The sequence below is a fragment of the Procambarus clarkii genome, unplaced genomic scaffold (genome assembly GCF_040958095.1).
Source record: "Procambarus clarkii isolate CNS0578487 unplaced genomic scaffold, FALCON_Pclarkii_2.0 HiC_scaffold_1221, whole genome shotgun sequence".
NCBI classification, from domain to species: Eukaryota; Metazoa; Arthropoda; class Malacostraca; order Decapoda; family Cambaridae; genus Procambarus; species Procambarus clarkii.
Genome location: NW_027190251.1, coordinates 11,971 through 26,690, shown reverse-complemented (window position 1 = coordinate 26,690; position 14,720 = coordinate 11,971). Strand labels below are relative to the sequence as shown.

Below are 14,720 nucleotides of genomic sequence, written 5' to 3'. Positions count from 1 at the left end.
GCCAGTTCTCCGGGCAACAGGAGCCTTACAGCCGTCTGGATCTCCCGACTGGTAATGGTGGAACGCTTGTTGTAGTGGGCCAGGCGAGAAGCCTCGGCGGCGATGCGCTCGAAGATGTCGTTCACGAACGAGTTCATGATCGACATGGCTTTGGAAGAGATACCAGTGTCGGGGTGGACCTGCTTCAGCACTTTGTAGATGTAGATGCTGTAGCTCTCCTTCCTCCTGCGCTTCTTTTTCTTATCGCCCTTGGCAATGGCCTTCTGGGCCTTTCCGGCCTTCTTGGCAGCCTTTCCAGATGCCTTGGGTGGCATGATGATGCTCGTGCCGGCTGGCGTTGCGATACAATAATGAACTTTTGCGCGAGGCGAGCTTTCCTTTTATATCCCGCTCGCGACTCAGCTCAGAGCGGGTCGCGTGGCGGAGCGCGCTGATTGGTCAGTGGCGGGCTCCCTTGATCCTGAGCGGGGTATATAACACGAAGCTCGATCTGCGGGGCGGCATAAAACACCACAAACCCACAACAGCAGCAGCAATGTCAGGACGCGGCAAGGGAGGCAAAGTGAAGGGCAAGTCAAAGTCTCGCTCCAGCAGGGCCGGACTTCAGTTCCCCGTGGGCAGAATTCACCGTCTGCTGCGTAAGGGCAACTACGCCGAACGCGTCGGTGCTGGCGCTCCTGTCTACCTGGCAGCCGTCATGGAATACCTCGCTGCCGAAGTTCTGGAGCTCGCCGGTAACGCCGCACGTGACAACAAGAAGACCCGTATCATCCCACGTCACTTGCAGTTGGCCATCCGCAACGACGAAGAACTCAACAAACTTCTGTCTGGCGTAACCATTGCACAGGGAGGTGTTCTTCCAAACATTCAGGCAGTTCTTTTGCCAAAGAAGACAGAGAAGAAGTAAGCACTTCTGCCACCCACCACGACAAATACCATAACCAGGCTCCATCCGGAGCCACACACACTTTAATAGAGAGATTCAAGTAGACAATCAACTTTCAAACATTAATAATAACATTTATATTGATTTCATTTGGAATGTGTACATAACAAACAAACAAAACAAAATTATAGGGGATATTCAGCATCACTTGGAATATTAACCAATCATATAAATCCAATATATATTTTATATTTTACTTTAAGCGAGGAATTCATATTCTATCAATTTTTAATCATACAAATGAACAAAAGCAATTCTTCACTAGACGTAATGAATGAATAAATGATCAAGGTTTTAATGTGTTTCATGAATATATATATATATATATATATTATATATAATTATATATATATATATATATATATATATATATATATATATAATATATTATAATACTTGTGAACCAGAATATGTTTGAGCAGCAGCGATCGTGCCTGCCATTGGCCGAAGTGCAACAATTCAAATAATTTAAAGGGCCTGCTCGGGTATATAAGAGAGGCTGGGAGACTGGGGCCGGTGGTGGGTGATGGGTGATGAGTGATGGTGTGGTGTGGTATGGTGTTGTTAAGAGTTGATTTACGGCCAGCCAGCCAGCTGCAGCCAAGGCAGGGCAGGGCAGGGCAAGGCAAGGCAAGGCAAGGCAAGGCAAGGCAAGGCAAGGCAATAACAGGACAGGACAGGACAGGCAAGGCAAGGCAAGCAGGCGGGGCGGGCGGGCGGGCGGGCGGGCGGGCGGGCGGGCGGGCGGGCAGGCGGGCAGGCGGGCAGGCGGGCAGGCGGGCAGGCGGGCAGGCGGGCAGGCGGGCAGGCGGGCAGGCGCAGGCAGGCAGGCAGGCAGGCAGGCAGGCAGGCAGGCAGGCAGGCAGCAGGCAGGCAGGCAGGCAGGCAGGCAGGCAGCAGGCAGGCAGCCAGCCAGCCAGCCAGCCAGCCAGCCAGCCAGCCAGCCAGCCAGCCAGCCAGCCAGCCAGCCAGCCAGCCAGCCAGCCAGCCAGCCAGCCAGCCAGCCAGCCAGCCAGCCAGCCAGCCAGCCAGCCAGCCCAGCCAGCCAGCCAGCCAGCCAGCCACTCCCACTTTGTATTTATATGCATTCAATTTATATTCAAACATTATATATGTTAAGGGCCTAGTTTTAGTGTTTATTTTAAAAATGACAAACATCGAGTCGTTTTACCAGTCCTTTAGCGTTAACGGTGATGCATTTTAAAACTGAACAGAAATCACCTTTTCTGGATATATCAAATATCGAATCCGCTTAATGTGCCTACAATTCAATCATTCAAAAAAAAAAATACATAATTTACATCATGCCTTTTCATAGAACAGACAATAAGATTTGAGACAATAAGAACTTTACTTTTATAACTAAAGTTGCACAATTATACCAACTCTATGGTGGCTGGGTGGTAAGGTGTGTGGCTGGTGTTTTGGAAGTCGCGAGTTCAAACGACCCAATGGGAGTACTTTTTTTTTTTGCCATACAATCTTCCTAATACTATTATGTAGGTGTGTGTGTGTGTGTGTTTTTATTCATTCTTTGGTTTTATAGATGACATACATATTGACTCCTTTTACCGGTCCTTAATTAGGCTCTGGGGAAGCAATGGTGGTGGTGCATTTAAAAACTAAACCCAAAAATCACCAGTTCTGGACGCGTCAAATATCATATCCGCTTAATGTGTCTACAACCTAATTACTTAAACTACACTATTTAATTCATTCATATCATGTGCATATTGGTCATTATGCTCATACAACCGACATCAAAATTATTTTCATTATTAAGAATCATACAATTTCATCAAGTAATACAGATACAAGAGATTTTCTTTCTGAGAGACCGTTAGTATTGGCTGGCTGGCAGGCAGGCAGGCATTTGAGGGTTATTATTTCGCCTGTTGATTGGGGGGAGGGTTGATGTGTTAGGGGGTTTTTCGGTTAGGTGTGGGTGATTGGTGGTGATTGGTGGTTGGTGGTGGTGAAGTGGTGGTGATTGGTGGTGAGTAGTGGTGGTGGTGGTGGTGGTAGTAGGGTGGGAGGGGGAGGGGGGGGGGGGGGAAGGGGACTGATGGTCTGTGGATTCCTCTCCGTACCCCTTACATATAAGCAAAAACATGCCTTCCTGTGGGTATAGAAACATTAACACAAATTATATCAGTAACTGATATTGTAGCCTTTTAAACAGAAAAGATTTGTACATACAAATACTTTTAAATTATCATTTATTTGTGGAAATGGCATTTACGTCATTAAATTGATACCTCAGCATCAAGCTTGTGTCCTGCAGCTGTGGTCCAGTGGTAAAGTGTATATAAGTGATGCGTATTCTTGGAGTTGCGAGTTCAAACCCGGATTAAGCTATATATATATATATATATATATATATATATATATATATATATATATATATATATATATATATATATATATATATATATATATATATATATATATACACAACATGTTTTGTTTTGGTTGTTTGTTTTTGTATAAAGCCTCACACACTATATTAAGCGAGTTTGTTTTAAACATGACATACATATTAATTCATTTTACCAGGCCTTATTCCACACAACTCCGTGAATTTCCCGTGGAGCCAGCCATTCAAACAAAAACAAACGAAACAAAACAAAACAAAACAAAAAACATTATTGCCAACAGCATTTGGTGTTCCCAGGCGGTCACCCATCCAAGTACTAACCAAACCCAACGTTGCTTAACTTCGCTGATCGGACGAGAAGCGGTGTTCTCAACGTGGTATGGCCGTTGGCATGAGACTGCCTACACATTGTGGCTAATAACCAACTCTTTTTAGTCATCACGGCAGGATACGGACCTTCTTGTGGTGTCTTAATGGTAATTGTATCCTAACATATTTTTGTCTCCTTGGCATGGATATTTAACATCGTTTATTCAGTCTTGGGTTTATGTTCTTTCGCCATTTACAGACATTTTACATCTACCTACTTCCTCAGCCTGCCCTGCCAATTTCTAATGAATTTGTGGATTTTCTTTTGTAATACATACATGTGTGTGCTCATCTGCTCTTCAGTTTTTATGATATTTGTCTCATCTGTCCTGCTTTATGATACTTTTACAAAGAACATGAACAAATGCTTCTATTTTAGAGAAGATATGGGATCCAGGTTTCGGAGCCGTAAAACCAACCGTTGTGATTGGTGGACGAGTTGCCAGGTTGCAGCTTCTGTACCGTGCCGGCACATAAATAGGTTCGGCTCAAGCGGCGGCAGCATCATTCCCCCGTGACTGTCTGAGCGTCTCTCATCACCTTGGTTATCTCATCATCATCATGGTAGAAGCAAAGCCTACCAAGAAGGCTGCTGCTGTGGTGGCCACCACCAGGAAACCTCGCGTCCAGGTTGCTCACCCGAAAACTAGTCAAATGGTTCTAGCCGCGGTCGCAGCACTCAAAGACCGTAAGGGCTCGTCTCTACAAGCAATCAAGAAGTACGTTGTTGCCAACAACAAAGTCGAGGCTGCCAAGATCGCCATTTACATCCGAAGATTTCTCAAGAAAGCAGTGGCTGACGGCATTCTTGTTCAGACCAAGGGAAGTGGAGCTAGTGGATCATTCAAGCTGGCCGTAGCAGAGAAGAGGGCCGTTCTAACTCCCAAGAAAGCCACCACAACCAAGAAACCATCTACAGCAGCAAAGAAGGCCGTGGTAACTCCCAAGAAAGCCGCCACAAGCAACAAACCACCTACAGCCTTGAAAAAGAAGCAGCAGCAGCAGCTTGTTGTTGGGAACAAAAAGCCCAAAATAAAGAGAGCTTCAAAATCTCCCAAACCACCCAAGGCAAAGAAAGCTGTCAAGAAAACAACAAAGGCAAAATAAACGACGACATGCAAGCAGCATGAATACACATGACAATAAACATCCAGGCCTCCCCCCTCAGTGGAGGGGCCTCATATGATTCCAAAAAGAGTTTAGTTTTGTAGACAAATAAATCATTACTTTTGGGGTAGATTTACTCTGTATATTATATATATATATATATATTATATATATATATATATATATATATATATATATATAATATATATATATATATATATATATATATATATATATATATTATATATTATACCACATGGGTGAGGTGATATGGTACCAAAGTTTTGGGTAAGGTGATTGACATTTACACAAGATAAAACACGAACCAATGGGAATAAAAACATAAGAATGGAAGTAACTGCAGAAGGCCTATTGGCCCATAACACAAGCACTTCCTCTTGATGCTTCTATATTGGTTCGGAGTCTTGAAGCTATATATATATATATATATATATATATATATATATATATTATATATATATATATATATATATATATATATATATATATATATATATATGCACACAAAACTAAATAGTCTTGTTAGACAAATTGCCCCTATTAGAGGCAAGTTGACTAACAAGCCGAATGACTGCAATTGTTTTGAATTTGAGTTAAATCTAACATAGAAATGTAATCAAACCTAACCTAACCTATGCTAACCCAAGCTAAGCTAACCTAACCTAACCTAAGCTAACCCAAGCTAAGCTAAGCTAACCTAACCTAAGCTAAGCTAACCTAACCTAACCTAACCTAACCTAACCTAACCTAACCTAACCTAACCTAACCCAGCAATTCATGATCTTAATATAATACTGTTAATTGGATAAACCAATTTGGAAAGAAATGTTCGAAAATAACAAAATTAACTGTGCTTGTTAGGAAAATTGGGCCTTGCATACTTGTCCCAATAGTGTGGTTCTCGCTTTTAGGTACGACATAAACGTATACCTAAGTTGAGAGAGAAAAAGATTCGCACTCAAACATGCATATCGATTGCCAGTCCTGAATTCTGGGTAGATATTCGTGTCCTCCCTTTTCATTTACCATCATTTGGATACTATCAAAACAGCTCTGAGAAGGATAAAATGAATAAAACGGGTAGCTCACTCATGTAAAAAGGAAGAGTTGGGAAAGATCTCTCTCTCTCTCTCTCTCCCCCTCACCCCCCCCCCCCCCCCCCACCAATGATCCTGCTCTGCTAGTATATAACGTAACAAACCTTCCCTCCCCCCCCCCCCTCCCTCCCCAATCAGAGTCCCTTTAAGCATGCGAGGATAAAAAATAGATTTCATAAGACCCAATGTGCTAGCTGATATCAAAACAATTTATGTTATCGTCTATTAAGCCCTTCAGTAAAAAAGTATAGGGACCTAATTAGGTCCCGTTTTGAGGTGGTGGTGGGTGGAATCGATGGATTAGCCAAGCTCTTATCCGCCGAATCCGTAGAGGGTACGACCCTGGCGCTTCAGAGCGTACACCACGTCCATAGCAGTGACGGTCTTCCTCTTGGCGTGTTCCGTGTAGGTTACAGCATCACGGATGACGTTCTCGAGGAACACCTTCAGGACGCCACGGGTCTCTTCGTAGATGAGACCCGAAATACGCTTCACGCCGCCACGACGAGCTAAGCGACGAATAGCGGGCTTGGTGATGCCCTGGATGTTGTCACGTAGCACCTTACGATGACGCTTGGCGCCACCCTTTCCGAGTCCCTTGCCTCCCTTGCCGCGTCCAGTCATGGTGTTGAAGTTGTGTGAATCGAATTGACGAATGCCATTCATTCATTCATTCATTTAAATATAGGTCAAGATACCCTGATGGGTGAGCGTGGAAGTGGGGATAGGGGAAGAATTAGTGGGGGTGAGAGGAAGGGTTTTCAGTATGAGGTAAAGTGCCAGGGCTAAACCCAGCTGCATGGCATTGAAATCGTTATGACCAGACTAGGCAGTGAAGGCAAGGAATCGGATCTCTGTGACAACATTTCGTCTTTTCTGAGCACCCACGGAGACAGCAGCCCTCAGCTGGGTGTGCCCTGGGGGCTCACTCCAGATGTGGTCTTAGATCTGCTAATCAGCATCGCGCCCCACCCAAGGCACCAGAAAACGGGAGCTAGTTGGTCCCATACGCCGCACGATTTCCCGACTATATCCCATCAAGCGGACGTACTAGTAGCATTGCAACTCCTGCCTGCCCTTACTTTACGCTTGTGGTCGAGTAGACACGGCTTTCTCACAACGCTTTCAAAACAAACTGCAGTTGCCTACTCGTCTGTTTCACGTCCCTGTGAAATGACTTTTGCACAAATCCAAAAAATAGAGCAAAATCAGCGATAATAGTGATTGAGGTGAGCCGCCTGTTGGCTGCAGCCAGAGGAAGGAGGGGAGGGGCAACGGGGTGACGTAGGCGAGTCGAGCAGCCAATGGCGCTCGAGCAAGCGCCTCGAGACGGCGTATATAAGCAAAAATTTTTCGGCGCCGGCCATCACAAACCACAGTTGTTCACCATGGCTCGCACCAAGCAGACTGCTCGCAAGTCCACGGGAGGCAAGGCTCCTCGTAAGCAGCTGGCCACCAAGGCAGCACGCAAGTCTGCTCCTGCCACAGGGGGTGTGAAGAAGCCTCACCGTTACAGGCCCGGAACGGTCGCCCTGCGTGAGATCCGTCGTTACCAGAAGAGCACCGAGTTGCTCATCAGGAAACTTCCCTTCCAGCGTCTGGTGCGCGAGATTGCCCAGGACTTCAAGACCGATCTTCGCTTCCAGTCGTCTGCCGTCATGGCTTTACAGGAGGCATCCGAGGCTTACCTGGTCGGTCTCTTCGAGGACACTAACCTCTGTGCCATCCACGCCAAGCGTGTCACCATCATGCCAAAGGACATTCAGCTTGCTCGCCGTATCCGTGGAGAGCGTGCATAAGCTAAATCGACCACCCTAGTATACACCAAACTCGGCCCTTCTCAGGGCCAAAATATCCTTCTAAGGAGATTTCAGACATTCCTAGCATAATTTAGGTGTCATACATACATGTGATATCAATAAATCAAGTCATTTGTAGTACAACCTGTTCTCTTACAAACAAAACGCCGTCGCTTTTCACTCTTATGCACTGTCAAGGATCACCCCCCCCCCCCCCCCCCCCAAAAATAAAAATTGTCATACTGTACTAGAAATAAAAGCAGCTTGTATAAGTGACATATACTGTCCAGTCCTGTTTTATTCTGTTTTCGGTCCTCTGGCTTAATCTGTTAAGTTAGATGACATTTTAAATTAACCGTTTTCTTGACATTTTCAAACCTAAGAGGGTGGCCTGCATAGTAATCCTAATGTGGAACATAACAATGAATCTCTAATCTCTAGAAAAAAGATACCGAGTGCTTATATGTGTTGAGAGAGAGAGAGAGAGAGAGAGAGAGAGAGAGAGAGAGAGAGAGAGAGAGAGAGAGAGAGAGAGAGAGAGAGAGAGAGAGAGAGAGAGAGAGAGACACACAGACAGACAGACAAGACAGACAAGACAGACAGACAGACAGACAGACAGACAGACAGACAGACAGACAGACAGACAGACAGACAGACAGACAGACAGGCAGGCAGGCAGGCAGGCAGACAGACAGACAGACAGACAGACAGACAGACAGACAGACAGACAGACAGACAGACACTGAGAGAGAGAAACACACACAGACAGTTTCATAAATATTCTCATTTTATAGCTATTTGCTTTCAGTGACAGAGGTTTTTGTTATAATAGTATTGGTGTCTAACACTCACAATCTCTTTAGAAATTAAAGTGTGGCTCCAATGGAGCCGAGTTTGTTGGTTTGAGGCCAAGCCACCACCACAGGGCAGTAAGTAAGCCGTTTACTTGGAGGAGGTGTACTTGGTGACGGCCTTAGTGCCCTCAGAGACGGCGTGCTTGGCCAGTTCTCCGGGCAACAGGAGCCTTACAGCCGTCTGGATCTCCCGACTGGTAATGGTGGAACGCTTGTTTTGTAGTGTGGCCAGGCCGAGAAGCCTCTGGCGGCGACTGCGCTCGAAGATGTCGTTCACGAACGAGTTCATGATCGACATGGCTTTGGAAGAGATACCAGTGTCGGGGTGGACCTGCTTCAGCACACTTTGTAGATGTAGATGCTGTAGCTCTCCTTTCCTCCTGCGCATTCTTTTTCTTATCGCCCTTGGCATGCGCCTTCTGGGCCTTTCCGGCCTTCTTGGCAGCCTTTCCAGATGCCTTGGTGGCATGATGATGCTCGTGCTGGCTGGCGTTGCCCGATACAATAATGAACTTTTGCGCGAGGCGAGCTTTCCTTTTATATCCCGCTCGCGACTCAGCTCAGAGCGGGTCGCGTGGCGGAGCGCGCTGATTGGTCAGTGGCGGGCTCCCTTGATCCTGAGCGGGGTATATAACACGAAGCTCGATCTGCGGGGCGGCATAAAACACCACAAACCCACAACAGCAGCAGCAATGTCAGGACGCGGCAAGGGAGGCAAAGTGAAGGGCAAGTCAAAGTCTCGCTCCAGCAGGGCCGGACTTCAGTTCCCCGTGGGCAGAATTCACCGTCTGCTGCGTAAGGGCAACTACGCCGAACGCGTCGGTGCTGGCGCTCCTGTCTACCTGGCAGCCGTCATGGAATACCTCGCTGCCGAAGTTCTGGAGCTCGCCGGTAACGCCGCACGTGACAACAAGAAGACCCGTATCATCCCACGTCACTTGCAGTTGGCCATCCGCAACGACGAAGAACTCAACAAACTTCTGTCTGGCGTAACCATTGCACAGGGAGGTGTTCTTCCAAACATTCAGGCAGTTCTTTTGCCAAAGAAGACAGAGAAGAAGTAAGCACTTCTGCCACCCACCACGACAAATACCATAACCAGGCTCCATCCGGAGCCACACACACTTTAATAGAGAGATTCAAGTAGACAATCAACTTTCAAACATTAATAATAACATTTATATTGATTTCATTTGGAATGTGTACATAACAAACAAACAAAACAAAATTATAGGGGATATTCAGCATCACTTGGAATATTAACCAATCATATAAATCCAATATATATTTTATATTTTACTTTAAGCGAGGAATTCATATTCTATCAATTTTTAATCATACAAATGAACAAAAGCAATTCTTCACTAGACGTAATGAATGAATAAATGATCAAGGTTTTAATGTGTTTCATGAATATATATATAATATATTATATATATATATATATATATATATTATATATATATATATATATATATATAATATAATATATTATAATACTTGTGAACCAGAATATGTTTGAGCAGCAGCGATCGTGCCTGCCATTGGCCGAAGTGCAACAATTCAAATAATTTAAAGGGCCTGCTCGGGTATATAAGAGAGGCTGGGAGACTGGGGCCGGTGGTGGGTGATGGGTGATGAGTGATGGTGTGGTGTGGTATGGTGTTGTTAAGAGTTGATTTACGGCCAGCCAGCCAGCTGCAGCCAAGGCAGGGCAGGGCAGGGCAAGGCAAGGCAAGGCAAGGCAAGGCAAGGCAAGGCAAGGCAATAACAGGACAGGACAGGACAGGCAAGGCAAGGCAAGCAGGCGGGCGGGCGGGCGGCGGCGGGCGGGCGGGCGGGCGGGCGGGCAGGCGGGCAGGCGGGCAGGCGGGCAGGCGGGCAGGCGGGCAGGCGGGCAGGCGGGCAGGCGGGCAGGCAGGCAGGCAGGCAGGCAGGCAGGCAGGCAGGCAGGCAGGCAGGCAGGCAGGCAGGCAGGCAGGCAGGCAGGCAGGCAGGCAGGCAGGCAGGCAGCCAGCCAGCCAGCCAGCCAGCCAGCCAGCCAGCCAGCCAGCCAGCCAGCCAGCCAGCCAGCCAGCCAGCCAGCCAGCCAGCCAGCCAGCCAGCCAGCCAGCCAGCCAGCCAGCCAGCCAGCCAGCCACCAGCCAGCCAGCCAGCCAGCCAGCCAGCCACTCCCACTTTGTATTTATATGCATTCAATTTATATTCAAACATTATATATGTTAAGGGCCTAGTTTTAGTGTTTATTTTAAAAATGACAAACATCGAGTCGTTTTACCAGTCCTTTAGCGTTAACGGTGATGCATTTTAAAACTGAACAGAAATCACCTTTTCTGGATATATCAAATATCGAATCCGCTTAATGTGCCTACAATTCAATCATTCAAAAAAAAAATACATAATTTACATCATGCCTTTTCATAGAACAGACAATAAGATTTGAGACAATAAGAACTTTACTTTTATAACTAAAGTTGCACAATTATACCAACTCTATGGTGGCTGGGTGGTAAGGTGTGTGGCTGGTGTTTTGGAAGTCGCGAGTTCAAACGACCCAATGGGAGTACTTTTTTTTTTTGCCATACAATCTTCCTAATACTATTATGTAGGTGTGTGTGTGTGTGTTTTTTATTCATTCTTTGGTTTTATAGATGACATACATATTGACTCCTTTTACCGGTCCTTAATTAGGCTCTGGGGAAGCAATGGTGGTGGTGCATTTAAAACTAAACCAAAAATCACCAGTTCTGGACGCGTCAAATATCATATCCGCTTAATGTGTCTACAACCTAATTACTTAAAACTACACTATTTAATTCATTCATATCATGTGCATATTGGTCATTATGCTCATACAACCGACATCAAAATTTATTTTCATTATTAGAATCATACATTTCATCAAGTAATACAGATACAAAGAGATTTTCTTTCTGAGAAGACCGTTAGTATTGGCTGGCTGGCAGGCAGGCAGGCATTTGAGGGTTATTATTTCGCCTGTTGATTGGGGGGAGGGTTGATGTGTTAGGGGGTTTTCGGTTAGGTGTGGTGATTGGTGGTGATTGGTGGTGGTGGTGGTGATTGGTGGTGATTGGTGGTGAGTGGTGGTGGTGGTGGTGGTAGTAGGTGGGAGGGGAGGGGGGGGGGGGGGGGGGGGGGGGGGGGGGGGGGGGGGGGGGGGGGGGGGGGGGGGGGGGGGGGGGGGGGGGGGGGGGGAAGGGGACTGATGGTCTGTGGATTCCTTCTCCGTACCCCTTACATATAAGCAAAAACATGCCTTCCTGTGGGTATAGAAACATTAACACAAATTATATCAGTAACTGATATTGTAGCCTTTTAAACAGAAAAGATTTGTACATACAAATACTTTTAAATTATCATTTATTTGTGGAAATGGCATTTACGTCATTAAATTGATACCTCAGCATCAAGCTTGTGTCCTGCAGCTGTGGTCCAGTGGTAAAGTGTATATAAGTGATGCGTATTCTTGGAGTTGCGAGTTCAAACCCGGATTAAGCTATATATATATATATATATATATATATATATATATATATATTATATATATATATATATATATATATATATATATATATATATATATATATTATATATATATATATATATATATATATATATATATATATATATATATATATATATATATATTATATATATATATATATATATATATATATATACACAACATGTTTTGTTTTGGTTGTTTGTTTTTGTATAAAGCCTCACACACTATATTAAGCGAGTTTGTTTTAAACATGACATACATATTAATTCATTTTACCAGGCCTTATTCCACACAACTCCGTGAATTTCCCGTGGAGCCAGCCATTCAAACAAAAACAAACGAAACAAAACAAAACAAAACAAAAAACATTATTGCCAACAGCATTTGGTGTTCCCAGGCGGTCACCCATCCAAGTACTAACCAAACCCAACGTTGCTTAACTTCGCTGATCGGACGAGAAGCGGTGTTCTCAACGTGGTATGGCCGTTGGCATGAGACTGCCTACACATTGTGGCTAATAACCAACTCTTTTTAGTCATCACGGCAGGATACGGACCTTCTTGTGGTGTCTTAATGGTAATTGTATCCTAACATATTTTTGTCTCCTTGGCATGGATATTTAACATCGTTTATTCAGTCTTGGGTTTATGTTCTTTCGCCATTTACAGACATTTTACATCTACCTACTTCCTCAGCCTGCCCTGCCAATTTCTAATGAATTTGTGGATTTTCTTTTGTAATACATACATGTGTGTGCTCATCTGCTCTTCAGTTTTTATGATATTTGTCTCATCTGTCCTGCTTTATGATACTTTTACAAAGAACATGAACAAATGCTTCTATTTTAGAGAAGATATGGGATCCAGGTTTCGGAGCCGTAAAACCAACCGTTGTGATTGGTGGACGAGTTGCCAGGTTGCAGCTTCTGTACCGTGCCGGCACATAAATAGGTTCGGCTCAAGCGGCGGCAGCATCATTCCCCCGTGACTGTCTGAGCGTCTCTCATCACCTTGGTTATCTCATCATCATCATGGTAGAAGCAAAGCCTACCAAGAAGGCTGCTGCTGTGGTGGCCACCACCAGGAAACCTCGCGTCCAGGTTGCTCACCCGAAAACTAGTCAAATGGTTCTAGCCGCGGTCGCAGCACTCAAAGACCGTAAGGGCTCGTCTCTACAAGCAATCAAGAAGTACGTTGTTGCCAACAACAAAGTCGAGGCTGCCAAGATCGCCATTTACATCCGAAGATTTCTCAAGAAAGCAGTGGCTGACGGCATTCTTGTTCAGACCAAGGGAAGTGGAGCTAGTGGATCATTCAAGCTGGCCGTAGCAGAGAAGAGGGCCGTTCTAACTCCCAAGAAAGCCACCACAACCAAGAAACCATCTACAGCAGCAAAGAAGGCCGTGGTAACTCCCAAGAAAGCCGCCACAAGCAACAAACCACCTACAGCCTTGAAAAAGAAGCAGCAGCAGCAGCTTGTTGTTGGGAACAAAAAGCCCAAAATAAAGAGAGCTTCAAAATCTCCCAAACCACCCAAGGCAAAGAAAGCTGTCAAGAAAACAACAAAGGCAAAATAAACGACGACATGCAAGCAGCATGAATACACATGACAATAAACATCCAGGCCTCCCCCCTCAGTGGAGGGGCCTCATATGATTCCAAAAAGAGTTTAGTTTTGTAGACAAATAAATCATTACTTTTGGGGTAGATTTACTCTGTATATTATATATATATATATATATATATATATATATATATATATATATATATATATATATATATATAATTATATATATATATATTATATATATATATATATATTTATATATACACATGGGTGAGGTGATATGGTACCAAAGTTTTGGGTAAGGTGATTGACATTTACACAAGATAAAACACGAACCAATGGGAATAAAAACATAAGAATGGAAGTAACTGCAGAAGGCCTATTGGCCCATAACACAAGCACTTCCTCTTGATGCTTCTATATTGGTTCGGAGTCTTGAAGCTATATATATATATATATATATATATATATATATATATATATATTATATATATATATATATATATTATATAATATATATATATATATATATATGCACACAAAACTAAATAGTCTTGTTAGACAAATTGCCCCTATTAGAGGCAAGTTGACTAACAAGCCGAATGACTGCAATTGTTTTGAATTTGAGTTAAATCTAACATAGAAATGTAATCAAACCTAACCTAACCTATGCTAACCCAAGCTAAGCTAACCTAACCTAACCTAAGCTAACCCAAGCTAAGCTAAGCTAACCTAACCTAAGCTAAGCTAACCTAACCTAACCTAACCTAACCTAACCTAACCTAACCTAACCTAACCTAACCCAGCAATTCATGATCTTAATATAATACTGTTAATTGGATAAACCAATTTGGAAAGAAATGTTCGAAAATAACAAAATTAACTGTGCTTGTTAGGAAAATTGGGCCTTGCATACTTGTCCCAATAGTGTGGTTCTCGCTTTTAGGTACGACATAAACGTATACCTAAGTTGAGAGAGAAAAAGATTCGCACTCAAACATGCATATCGATTGCCAGTCCTGAATTCTGGGTAGATATTCGTGTCCTCCCTTTTCATT

General features: G+C 44.3%; 2 non-coding genes across 2 annotated transcripts; both read right to left on the bottom strand.

The window, feature by feature from the left end:
- Nucleotides 1-3,595: 3,595 nt before the first annotated feature.
- Nucleotides 3,596-3,714, bottom strand: LOC138362107 (5S ribosomal RNA). The gene has a single exon (XR_011227417.1). It is a non-coding gene; the product is annotated as a 5S ribosomal RNA (ribosomal RNA).
- An 8,754-nt stretch (nt 3,715-12,468) lies between these two features.
- Nucleotides 12,469-12,587, bottom strand: LOC138362106 (5S ribosomal RNA). The gene has a single exon (XR_011227416.1). It is a non-coding gene; the product is annotated as a 5S ribosomal RNA (ribosomal RNA).
- Between the last annotated feature and the right edge of the window lie 2,133 nt (nt 12,588-14,720).